Source organism: Elephantulus edwardii, unplaced genomic scaffold, assembly GCF_000299155.1.
Source record: "Elephantulus edwardii isolate Elephantulus edwardi_28Jun2011 unplaced genomic scaffold, EleEdw1.0 scaffold00011, whole genome shotgun sequence".
Lineage (NCBI taxonomy): Eukaryota > Metazoa > Chordata > Mammalia > Macroscelidea > Macroscelididae > Elephantulus > Elephantulus edwardii.
The window spans coordinates 24651715-24664544 of record NW_006399761.1 but is presented as its reverse complement, the minus strand read 5'-3'; the positions used below and the strand labels follow the sequence as shown (position 1 = coordinate 24664544).

Genomic DNA, 12830 nt, shown 5'->3' with positions numbered 1-12830 from the left:
ATGCTTGGGAGGGTGGAGGGACAGCGCAGGAGGGGAAGGCCCTCTATGAGGTGGATTGATTCAGTGACTGGGATAATCAGGATGGGAGTGTCAGAGACAGTGTGATTGGCACAGGACAGAGCAAAGGGCTGTTGTACATAGGGTCACTATGAGTCGCAAACGACTCGACGGCACATAACAACAACAACAACATGGGAAAAGTATTGCAGACCCCAAGGAGAACTCAAAATATGGATGTTTTCATTGAACTTTTCCATCATCTTAAGAAAATCCTTGTCTGTATAATAAAAATGATTATGGAAAATTACAGAGCAGATCACTTTGCGGGGAGAACAACCCAGGATGAAAGTGGGACACAGGGCGAACCTCAACTCCTCCACCAGAGTGAGGGTTTCCTGCTGAACACTGTCCTCAGTGCCCCTCTTCCCCATCCCGAAATCCCACAGGCTCATGAGGGAGAAGCACCCGAGAGCTGTCCACCTCTTTCCACTGCTGAAAAGGACTCTCAGTTTGTCACCAGATTCTTCAGCCAGTGGCAAACTGCCTCTTCCAGCAAAATCTTCTCCCTGATCAATCAAGGCTTCCTTCACTGCCTCGCCATGGGCTTCATGCCAAAATAAAGCGTGAACATGGGGCCTTAGACTTGAGAGATTGCATAAAGATTTGTTGATGCTTGTGTGTGTGTGTGTGTGTGTGTGTGTGTGTGCTGTCGAATTGGATCCCACTGGCACGGGAGGGGAGTGCCCGCCTTCTCCATCAGAGCACCTGGTGGATTCGAACCTAGATTTGTTGATACTCCTAAAATTTCACTGCAGGACGTTTCCAAGCAGAACAGATTATCTGAGAGGCTGGGCTGTATGAGGAGAAATGCGACATCAGGATTGGTGGAAGATCTATCAACAATCTGCATTATGCAGATGACACAACCCTGTTTGCTGAAATTGAGGAGGAACTGAAGCACTTGCTGCAGAGGATTAAGGACTACAGTTTTCAATATAGATTGAGGCTCAATGTCAAGAAGACAAAGATTCTCACCACTGGACCAATTGGCAGCATCAGGATGGATGGTGAAGAGATTCAGATTGTTCACAGCTTTAGTTTGCTTGGCTCCACAATCAACACTCTTGGCACCAATAGACAGGAAATTAAAAGATGTATTGCCATGGGAAAGTCTGCTGTTAGGGACCTCTCTAAAGTACTGAAGAGCAACGGTGTCTCTCTGGAGACTAAAGTGCATCTGGTACAGGCCATGGTCTTTGCAATCACTTGTTATGCGTCATAGAGCTGGACAATGACCAAGGAGGATAGAAGGAGAAGTTGATGCCTTTGAGCTTTGGTGTTGGAGAAGAGTATTGAGGGTACCATGGACTGCTAAGAAAACAGATTCAACCTGGAGAGAGTTAAACCAGGCTGCTCCTTGGAGGCAAGGATTCTGAGGCTTCATATGACATACTTTGGTCATGTTGTAAGGAGAGACCGTTCCTTGGAGAAGGACATCATGTTTAAGAGGGTGGAGGGCAGGCACTGGAGAGGAAGGCCCTCTGGGAGGAGGATCGATTCGGTGTCTGGGGTAATCGGGATGAGTGTGTCAGAGACAGTGTGATTGGCACAGGACAGAGAACAGTTTAGAGCTATTGTACATAGGGTTGCTATGAGTCGCAAGTGACTCAACGGCACATAACAACAACAATAAAGCCAGGTGGGACCTTCCCTTTCCCATGATTCTTTGCCCCACTACATACAAGGAGTTAAAGAGAGTTCCCACGATTCTTCTTGTCTTATTTAGAGTCAAGGTGCTTAAGAGAAGCTTTCACTATCTCATCCCATCTATAACCGAGCAGGTCGCCCCTTTTATGAACATGAGAGCTTGTTCCAGTTACTCTGAGGAGTGAGTATCTGCCTGCCTTATTATATGATCTAGTCACCACTTGTGGGTGGATCGCTGTTCCTCAATGCTCGGAGGAGTGCTATGTCTCATCAGAGAACCTTGACACATTCAGGGGGGGAGGGATATCAATGACCTTGACCTATGGAGAGGCAACCCTGGTCAATCCTCCTATATAGACCTAAAGACCTTATACTTGCCATACAATCAAGATTTGCCCTGTAGAGACACAGAACATATTAACAAAATGGCATCTAATCTAATTCTAGGAAATTATTGTTCATTCCAGAACCCGAGAGGTTCTTTCTCAGAGAGATCCCATATTATTGCAAAATTACATGAAAAAACTGTGTCCAGTCACCACGGTAGCATGCTGCTTCACTACACGCTCAGAATGCAGCAGGGAACATGCCACCAGAGCCGCCTCCAGGGACGGGACGAGTAATGACTAATATTCTCATGGCAAATCGTTCTGTCCCAAGATACATGTTGTTAACAATAACAACAATAAGACACATGAAAGTCCAGATGATTCTTCACTTTGAAGCAAAGTGTTTGCAGTGTGCCAGGAGAGTCCCATGTACCCAGCTCTAAAGAGATATGTCTGTAAGCACTGCCCGCACACTGGAAGTTTCAAAGATCTTACAGAGAGAAGGTTGTTCTTTACCATTGAGTCGGAACGGACTGGGTTTTCAGAGGCAGTTAATCACATGGGAGGAGATTGCCCATTCTTCCCTCACGGAGCAGCTGGTGGATTTGAACCGTGTGCCTTTGGGATTGCAGCACAGCTTCTTGAGTCTACGCCACCAGAGCTCCCTATCAATAGAGCAAGAATATCTCAACATTATGTGTCTCTGTTTCTTAGGGCTCTTGTAAAAAAAATACTACAAATGGGATGTCTTAAAACAACAAAAATGTCTTCTTTTAGACACTGAAGACTGGAAGACTGAATTCAGGGTGGAAGCGAGGCCACGTTCTCTCGGAAGGCTCGAGGGGATGATCAGATCTTGTCTCTTCCAGCTTCTGATAAACCCAGGCAGTCCTTGGTTTGTGGCTGAGTAACTTCAAGTCTTCACCTGCCTGGTGTCATGCGGCATTCTTCCCTGTGTCTGTGTCTTTACACTTCTTTATAAGGACATCCTGCTACAGTGTGACCTCATCTTAGCTAATGACATCTGCAAAGACATTATTTATAAATAAGAATGGTAAAAATGGCACCAACTGTGAAACTGGCCGCAGCATTGAGCCTCCTCATCTGAATTCACAAGGAGGGAGAATCAGTATCCACAGGCCCAGGCTCCAATGAGACAGGGGGTATCCCTCCTCCCTCCAGTCTTTGACCAGTTCTCACACCAGCTGTCCCTCCAGTGGCACTCTCTCCTCTGCTGAGTTTGATGATTTGTTGCAATGACTACACAGAACTCACAGACCCATGTTCATAATTATGGGATTTATTGCTGTTGTTGTGTGCTGTGACAGCACACAAGTTGGAAGCAACTCATAGCTGACCCTCCAGCAAGTTTTCAGAGGCAGTAATCTGCATGGGAGGAGATTCCCATCCTTCTCCCACAGAGCACCTTGTGGATTAGGGAAGCCAAAACTTAACATATTGCCATCAAATCAGAATCTACTCATAGCTGGCCCTCCAGCAGGTTTTTGGAGGCTGTAAATCACACAGAAGTGTGCTCTGGTGACCTAGTGTGTAAGGAGCAGCGCTGCCAACCCAAAGTGATGTGGTTCAAATCCACCAGTTGCTCTGCTAGAGAAAGACTGGCATTCACCACCATTGCAATTTATTGTCTCTAAAAAGGCACTGAGAGGTGAGCTACGAGTCACTTCCAACTCTGTGGTACACAGCAATGACAACAAATCGCACAGAAGATTGCCTTTTATTCCTGCGGAATTGCTATTGGATTCAGACAACTCAGGATGTATTTCATTGATCTTGACTGCTTCTTCTCAGATATGGTCCTGGCCAGCTTAGATGAGTGTTACAAAGAAACTCTTTAGCTCTGCCAACAAGTGCCTGGAGGTACCTCACTCTACCAGTAAGGCTTCTGTCCAGAGACTCTCAATTCTCTTGCTCTGTGATCACCACCTTGCTCTGTGGATCACCATGTAAGCCACCTTGTTTTATGGGCCAGGAAGCCCACCATGCTGGTCTCCTGGTCTGCTGCCCCTGTCTGTCCTCCTTCTCGCCATGTCATGCCATCCCAAGTGTTATAACTCTTTATGCCTCCTCAGTCTGGAAGGTTCTCAGCACAAGGATTTAAAGTTCAAAAACACATGCTGCTGTCATCTCTTCTTGGTGGTGGGGAGGTCCCCTCTGTTCTTTTTAAGGCTTTTGGGATAGGAAAACTGACAAATCCCCTCATTAGGGTCCTGTATACTTTATTTTCACACCCACATGGGTTTCCTTAACATAACTTGCATTCTTATGACACTGTCCATTCCCCTTGGTGGGTCACAAGCATCTTATTTGCATAGTTCTACACTATACGAGAGGGAGCTTGGTGGCCTAGCAGCAAGAAGATGCACTGCAATCCTGAAGGCACGTGTTCTAGGCCACCAGTGGAAGAAGGATGGGCAATCTTTTCCCGTGTGATCAACTGCCTCTGAAAACCCGCTGGAGGGTGAGCTATGGATCGGTTCCGACTCTCCAATACACAACAATAAAGACACTATAATGATAGATGGAGAAAGTATTAAAGCTGCTAAAGATTTTATCTTCATTGGTTCAACAATCAATACTCTTGGGACCAGCAGTCAAGAAATCAAGAGAAATTGCACTGGGCATGTCTGCTGTTAAGGACCTCTCTAAAATTATGAAAACTCATGATGTCAGTTGAAGACTAAGGTGCTGCTGATTTAGACCATTGTCTTCTAGGTCACCTGCTACCCACTGGAGATCTGGACAATGAATAGAATGGCAGAAGAAGAGTTGATACCTTTGAGATGTGATACTCGAGAAGAGTGTTGAACATCCCTGCCAAAAAAACAAATGATAAGCCTTGGGGAAAGTGCAGCCAGAATGCTCCTTGGCGGCAAAGTTGACAAAGCTTCATCTGTGATACTTTGGACATGGAGCTAGGCGAGGCCATTCCTTGGACAGGGACATCATGCTTGGAAAGATGAAGGGTCAGAAAAGAGACGAAGATCTCCAACAAGATAGGTTGACACAGTGACTGCAGCAATGGGCTCTAGTGTGTCAGAGATGATGAAGGTGGCACAGGACAGGACAGGTCGTTATGAGTCAGACTCGGCTCAATGGCACCTCACAAGAACAACAACCACCACCACCACCTCCAGTGGTTGAGTCGTAAGGAAGTGTGCTGCCTATCCACAGGTATATGGTTTGAATCCATCAGCTGCTTCACAGAAGAAAGATGGACAATCTCCTCCCTTGTGGTTTACAGCCTCTGAAAACCTGCTGGAGAGTCAGCTACAAGTCAATTCCAATTTTACTATTCTCAACAATAACTCAATCATTGAGTCTGAAGAAGAACATCAAGCTTGGTAAAGTAGAGTCAGTGAAAGAGAGGAAGACACTCAACAAGCTGACTGACAGACACAGCAGCTGCAGCAGTGGACTTGAGCACAGTAGAGACTGTGAGGTAGACACAGGATTGGGCGCTTTCCTTGAACTCACAGGGTCACTCTGGGTTGGCGCCAACTCAAGGGCACCTAACAATAACAATGCTCTCATAATAATCTAATAATAATAATAATAATAATGACTCTGTGGAAGTTAGAAAACCATGCATCGTTAAAAGAAATGTAGGCACTCTGGTGGCCTGGTGGCAAGAAGTTGTACTGCAATCCCAGAGATGCATGGTTTCAATCCACCAGATGCTTTGCTGGAGAAGGAGGGACCATTTCCTTTGAAATGTATCCTTTGAGGAGACACAATGCAATCTATTAATACCATTCATGTAAAGTAGTGTTTGTGTAGCAGAAACTTGGAAACTGAATAAACCTTTGATCTCTACATTTAATGCTGTTCTAAAAATTCCACCTTATTACATTATAAAAGAAAGAGCTGGTTTGAGAGGGAGAAAGAATTAGGCTTAACAGAGGAATTTTGGCAAATAGTTACAGATCACCCGTGTAGCCGGAACAAAGGCGCACACAGAGCTCTTGAGAAGACTTAGTTGTTGGCTAAGCCGTGGAGAGCAGGGATGCTTAAAGCACAAGAATTTCGTGCATGCCCCTCCTTTGCTAGCTCTCTTCTGCTTTATTTCCCAAAACTCCTTCTTTAACTTCCTATTATGTTTCCTCTCTCCCACTGCACACTCTTTTTATCCAGTTTTCCCTACAAAAATATGGACCTTCTACTCTGCTGTTTCTGTGTCTTTCAAGTATATCTGTAGGTGTCTACTGGCAACTGGTGATTTCTCCTGAGCTTTCCACCCTATTTCTGCCCATTCCAGAGAGCAGAGGTAAGCTGGGGCTGGCCACCTTCTCCAGCCTCAACCCCGTGGCAGGAAAGAACTATGGGCTCTGGGGTGATAGTGAGACTTCCGTTAAATGTTGACCCTTCCCCAGGGGATGAAATCAAACACTCCTTCCCCATGAGGATGAATGTTCTCTGAAGCTTCAGGTTTGATTTTTCACAAAGAAGTTTTCATCCTGAGAGCACATTTTTCATATCCCATTACCTTATAACCACCCTGTCTGCTCCCTAATGTCATTCTGACCCCGACTGCCTGTGACAGGTCAGCAGTAGGCAGTTGCGGGTTCTGGTTCAACCTGCTTCCACTCAGTGAGTGTGACAATATGAGTGTCTTCATTGACTAATAATCAATAGCCTTTCATTCCCTGCCCAGTTCATCTCTGCAATACATTCTTAGAACCACTCTTCACTCTGGCCATCCTCACAGTGTGGACAAGAGAGGATGCAGGGAGAACAGTCAGGAATTCTCTACACAGGCTGACACAGTCACTTCCAAAAAGGGTGCACATACCGGAATGAGAGGGGAGAAAGGTACCGTTTTGAGTGCAAGACAAAATGCCACTAGCTTTATCCAGGTGAGAGAGAAAGTTTCCCCAAAAGCTGATGTGTGAGGGCTGGTCCTCAGCTCCCTGGCTGGTGGACAAGGCCTCTCCCACTTTTACTTTTCACTTATGACCATCAGTTGTGTGTGTCCCCTCAGGTCACATCATAGATTATCAGCTTGACAAAGCCAGTGGCCCATCAAAAAAACAGGCAAGCAGATTTAACTGGAAATCCTGTAAAGAATCCTCAGATTGAGAATAATACTATTAACACAAGCACGAGGGAATAAGAAAATGCCACAGTGTCTCCTGTACCCAGCCTGTCATACTGGGAGCCAAAAGCAATGACAGTTTAATCAAGTTTTAACTTCAGGATAAAGAGAAAAAGAAAAAAAGGCCCCAGAGCCAACAATGATCAAAAAGACTACCAGAATAAGGATTCCCATTCCTTATATTTAACAACAAACCCGAGTACCATTGAATATTAGGTCCGGATACCCCTGGGTGTGTATATACCCTTCTCAGCATAGCAATTGTTCAGGAGCAGCACTGAGATGCATTCAGGCTGGGGCCAGTCCTTCATATTGCTGTAAAACAGTCTGTCAAAGCAACATTAAAAAAACAAAAAGCACAGGAGACTTTCTGTGATTACTACCATTTTCTAAATTACAGTTTGAGATTTTATGTCTCCTACTCTTTTCAAAATCTTTTTTTTTTGGTACCTGTTTTGTTATGTGCATATTGGGTTAACGTGCATGCATTCAAACAGGCATGCATTGGAGAGAAATGCTCAAGTTCTTTTGTCAATGGTGGCACAGTGGTTAAGAGTTTGATTGCTCTGCAATTCCAGAGGTACACGATTCAAATCCACCAGATGCTCTACTGGAGAAGGAGGGGGCAATCTCCTCCTGTACCAGTCAGATCTGATTTGACGGTACACGTAAAAATAATACAATAAAATTTTAAAAAATAGTTTGATTGTTAACTGAAGAGCCACTCATTGAGATCAGTGGTTCGAATACTGCTACCACTTTGCAAGAGAAAGATGCAGCGGTCAATTTCTGAGAAGACGACACACAGCCTTCAGGATCTGATGGGGCAGGTCTACTGTGCCCTACAGAGTCACTGTAAGGTTCAATTAAATTAAGAGTACATTGTAAAAGTCTGAAAACCATTGGTCTAACTGTGAAATGACAATAATTTGCAATGGAAATTTTTTTAATTTTTATTTATTTTTTATGTGTGTACCGTCAAATTGGATCTGACTGGTACAGGAGGCGATTTTCCTCCTTCTTCAGCAGAGCATCTGGTGGATTTGAACCGCGCACCTCTGGGATTGCAGTGCAGTTTCCTACCACTAGGCCACCAGAGCTCGCTCGAAAATTTTTTTAAACAGTGGTCTGATCTTCAAAGTTGTCAGGTACTGTCAAGTACAACTCACAGTGACCCTACGAACAACAGGTCTGAATTCTGTCCCATTCTGTGCCAACTTCACAATCTCTGACACATTCGAGCCCATTGCTGCAGTCACTGTGTCAGTCCCTCTTGTTGAGAATCATCCTCACTTTTCCAAGTATGATGTCCCTTTCTAAGGAATAGCCTCTCCAGCAACATGCTCAAAATATGTGAAATGGAGTTTCACCATCCTTGGCTCCAAGGAGCCCTCTGGCTGCACCCTTTTTGAGACATCTGTTTGTTCCTTTGGCTCTCCAGGGGATGTTCAGTAAGCTTAGCCACACCACAGCTCAAAGGCATTGGTTCTTCTCCTGTCATCCTTATTCTGTGTCCAGTTCTCAGATGCCTAGCACATGACTGAAAAGACCACGGCTTGAATCAAGCGCACCATAGACTTTCTTTCAATTTGCATCATTTCTCCTCTGTACCTTGGAGAGGTCCTTGACAGCAGGCTTTCCCAATGTTATACGTCTTTAGATTTCTTGACTATGGCTCTCAGGGATTTTGAATGTGGGTCCAAGTAAGATGAAATCATTTACTATTTCAGCCATTCTTACATCTATCATGATGTCTACTGTCCCAGTGGTGAGGGGTTTTGCTTGCTTGATGTGTAGAGGTAATCCGTATGAAGGGCTTCAGTCTTGGATCTTCTGCAGCAAGTGTCTCAAGTCCTCCTCACTTTCTGCAAGCACAGTCGCGTCATTTGCATAGTGCAAGTTGTTGCTGTATGATGGAGACGTTTATAATAGGATGAGACTACAGATAATTGATGAGAGAACAACTATAGTGACCTCAGCTGCTCAAGCCAAGAAGAACTCAGAGGTTTCTGCCTTGAGTAACTGAGAGGATGGGAGTGCTGTTTAATAACAAGGGGAAGTAAGAAAAGAGAAGTTTCATTTTGGACACATTAGACTGAATTTGAGTCATTAAAAGGTACATCTCTGAGTAAGCATCTAAGTTTGAAACCTTTAGCTGCTGTTGGGGACAGATGGAGAGAAGAAAAAGAGGGAAAGGAACTGCCTGGAGGAAGACTGAGTGCTGGCAGTGTTGTCTGTAGTGAATTGGGCTGCCAACCCAATTGGCTCACATCTTGAGCAGTTCGAATCCCCCAGCAGCTCTGAGGGACAAAAATGGGGGCATCCCCTTCTATGTCAAATTCAGTAAATGGAGTGACAATAGAAACATCAGGCAAAGGAAAATCCCAGGGAGAAGAAAAAATTATTATACATAAAGGAAGGAGTGCTCAGACTGTATGGTCCCTCCTGAAATTCCCCTAACGTGGCAATAAAGGAATAAAACAAGTATACAGGGGCAAAGTTTTCTTTCAAGAATTATTAAAACCATCCTTAGAAGTGGGGATCGGAAAACTTGAACTTGTTTACTTTCGGCACGTCATCAGGAAAGATCAGGCACTAGACAAGAATCTCACGTTTGGCAGAAAACAGAAGTCCCCCTCAGTATGACAGGTTGACATGGTAACTGCAGCAACCAGCTCTGCGTACCTACTGTCTTGAAAACGTCCCAGGACCGGGCCCCGCTTAGTTCTGTTACACACAATGACACTGTGAGATGGAGCTGAGCTGGCTCCATGGCAACTAAAACTCCAGCCAAGACGCAAAGATTAACAAGATCTAAGGAGAAAACGGAAGTGGCTGCATTGAGAGCTGCAAAAGCATCTGGGAAGACGTAAAGAGAAATTAAAGTGGCATCTAAGATAGGATGTAGTAGCATTTGTGGTCAGATTGTGGGGTTCAGAGGAGTAATTTTAAAGTTTCTGGTTGTTGTTGTTAGGTGCTGTTGAGTCAAGTATGACCCATAGTGACCCTATAAACAACAGCTCTGAACCCTGTCCTATCCAGTGCCATCTGTAAAACACAGGTTGTTGATGAGTCTTCCACCAATCTCAATACCACACTTTTCTTCATAAAGTCAAGCTTCTCTGATGGTTAACTTTGCATACACACTGAATTGGTATGGATTGCAGATACAGCCCTGATAAACACCTTTCTTGGTCTTAAACCATGCAGTGTTCCCTTGCTCTGTTTGCACAACATCTTGGTCTAGGTATAGGTTTAGCATGAAGACAATTAAGTGCTCTGGGATTCCCATTCTTCTCAATGTTAGCCATAACTTGTTATGATCCACATAGTCAAATGCCTTTGCATAGTCAGCAAAACACAGACATATGACATCCTCCGATATTCTCTGCTTTAGCAATGATATCTCTGGTGTCACACCCTCTTCTAAATCTGGCTTGAATTTTTGGCAGTTCTCTATTGATGCATGTGATATAAGTGATATTGTTCAGTAATTTCCACATTCTGTGGGATCTCCTTTTGTAGAAATGGGAATAAATATGGATCTCTTCCAGTTAGTGGGCCAAGTAGCTGTCTTCCACATTTGTTGACACAGACCGATGAGGCACATCCCGGGTTGCACTGTTTGTTGAAACATGTCAGTTGGCATCCCATCAATTCCAGGGGCAGCTAGCTAGCTATTTCTTCCTCCCTCTCTTCCTCCCTCTCTTCCTCCCTCCCTCCCTCCTTTCCTTCCTCTTTCTTGTGCCTTCAGTGCAGCTTGAACTTCCTTCCTTCATTACTTGAACTTCATTCCTTCATATGCTACTTATTGAAATCGTTCTGTGTCAAACCAATTCTTTGTGGAACTGTGACTATGTGAATTCCTTCCATCTTTTTTTTTTATCAGTGAAAGTGGTTTTAATTTTCTTTTTTTAAAATTCATTTTAATGAAAGTTTACAGAGACTTTGGATTTCCATTCATTCATTGTTGCATTTTTCTCCCTGCCCACCCTTCCCGCCCATTCACTCTTCCCTTTGAAAAATAAAAGAAAAAGCCTTTCATTGTTATACAATCCCTCCCCCCAAGTCCATTCCACTATACAGCCTTCATTCTGGACTTCCATCATAACAATAATAACTAATCATAAATCCTTTTTAAACAGTTATCTTCTGTCATCTGTTTCAGTGCAGTCTACATTATTTAGCCCCTCTTTCTTAGTCTCCCCCCAACCCCTACATCCCTTCCATCTTCTTTTGAGGCTTACTGGATCATCCAAGCATTTGCCCATGAATTAAATAGTGTGTGTTGTTGCTTTATGCCATCAAGTTGAACTGACCCATAGCCTCCTCCTTTTTTCAAAACCTCGAGTAGGTTTTCAGAAGCAGGGAGGAGACTTCCCATCGTTCTACCACAGAGTAGCTGGTGGATTTGAACCAGGGAACTTTGGGATTATAGCACCACTTCTTACCACTATGCTACCAGAGCTCCCTTAAATTGTTGTTGTTGTTTGCTTTCCAGTCGAATATGACTCATAGCGACCCTGTGAATAAAAGACCTGAAGCCTTTCTATAACTATCATTGTTTCTCAAAGTTCATAGATCTTCCAGAGGCCTGTGGTTTAGGAGGTGGATGCCACTCCTGCTTCTCCCTTAAATAGCATGTAATTATAAAAAAAATATATTGACAAGGATCTATATGACACTTGATTGATCTCCAGGGTTATTTGTGTGTATGTGTGTGGGGAGGGTGATGAAAAGAATATAAATAAGAGGTTATGTTTTCCATAAGAAAGTACGAGAGATAAGGATACATATATTTGTTTTTGCAAAACAAAAGACTGAAATGATTAAATATTTTTACACTTCCCTTAAAGTTTGAAAGTGAAAATATCCCAATGAAAATATTTTTCCTGAGAATGGTTATGCCATAGAAGATAAGCGGGAATGGGGTAAAAGGACCAGAAGGGAGAGCTGCATTTCAGCGAGCATAACGATTTACATACTGTGACTTTTGACCTTTAGATATTTAACATACTCATAAAATAAATATATGTGGTTCAAGTCCACCACGTGCTCTGTGGGAGAAGGATGGGCAGTCTCCTCCTGTGTGATTAACTGCCTCTGAAAACCTGCTGGAGGGTCAGCTGTGGGTTGTTTCGACTCTATGGTACACAACAACCACCACCTAAAATAAAGTTTTATCTTAAAACTGATGGAAGATTAAACCCTTAAGATTGAATACAAGTAAAAATAAAACTGATTTCAGTCACACACGAGATTAAAAACAAAACCCATTTATAGTAACTTTCAAACAAAGGATCTGAGATTTAAGTGAGATTTACACTAGAATACGAAATAATTTGAACGTACTACACCAATGCCACTATTAACAACACAAGTAAACTTAAAAGGGTAAAGTTTAAGTTCAGATCCTTTGTTTGAAAGTTACTATAAATCAAAAGGGCCGAACTCGCTCAGCATATCTTAAGCTCAAGGAACTAAAGAACAAATTCAAACCTCGAGTTGCTATAATCAAGGATGCTTTCATGATCCAGGAAGTATTAAAAGAAGATGGAAGGAATATACTGAGTCACTGTATCAAAAGGAACTGGAAGACACAGAAGAATTTCATGAAACAACATATGAGCAAGAGCCTATGGTGATGAAAGAAGAAGTTCAGGCTGCTTTGAAGGAAA

At 43.5% G+C, this 12830-nt stretch overlaps 1 pseudogene; it reads right to left on the bottom strand.

The window, feature by feature from the left end:
- Nucleotides 1–824, bottom strand: part of LOC102863701 — a 34122-nt pseudogene extending 33298 nt beyond the window's left edge.
- Between the last annotated feature and the right edge of the window lie 12006 nt (nt 825–12830).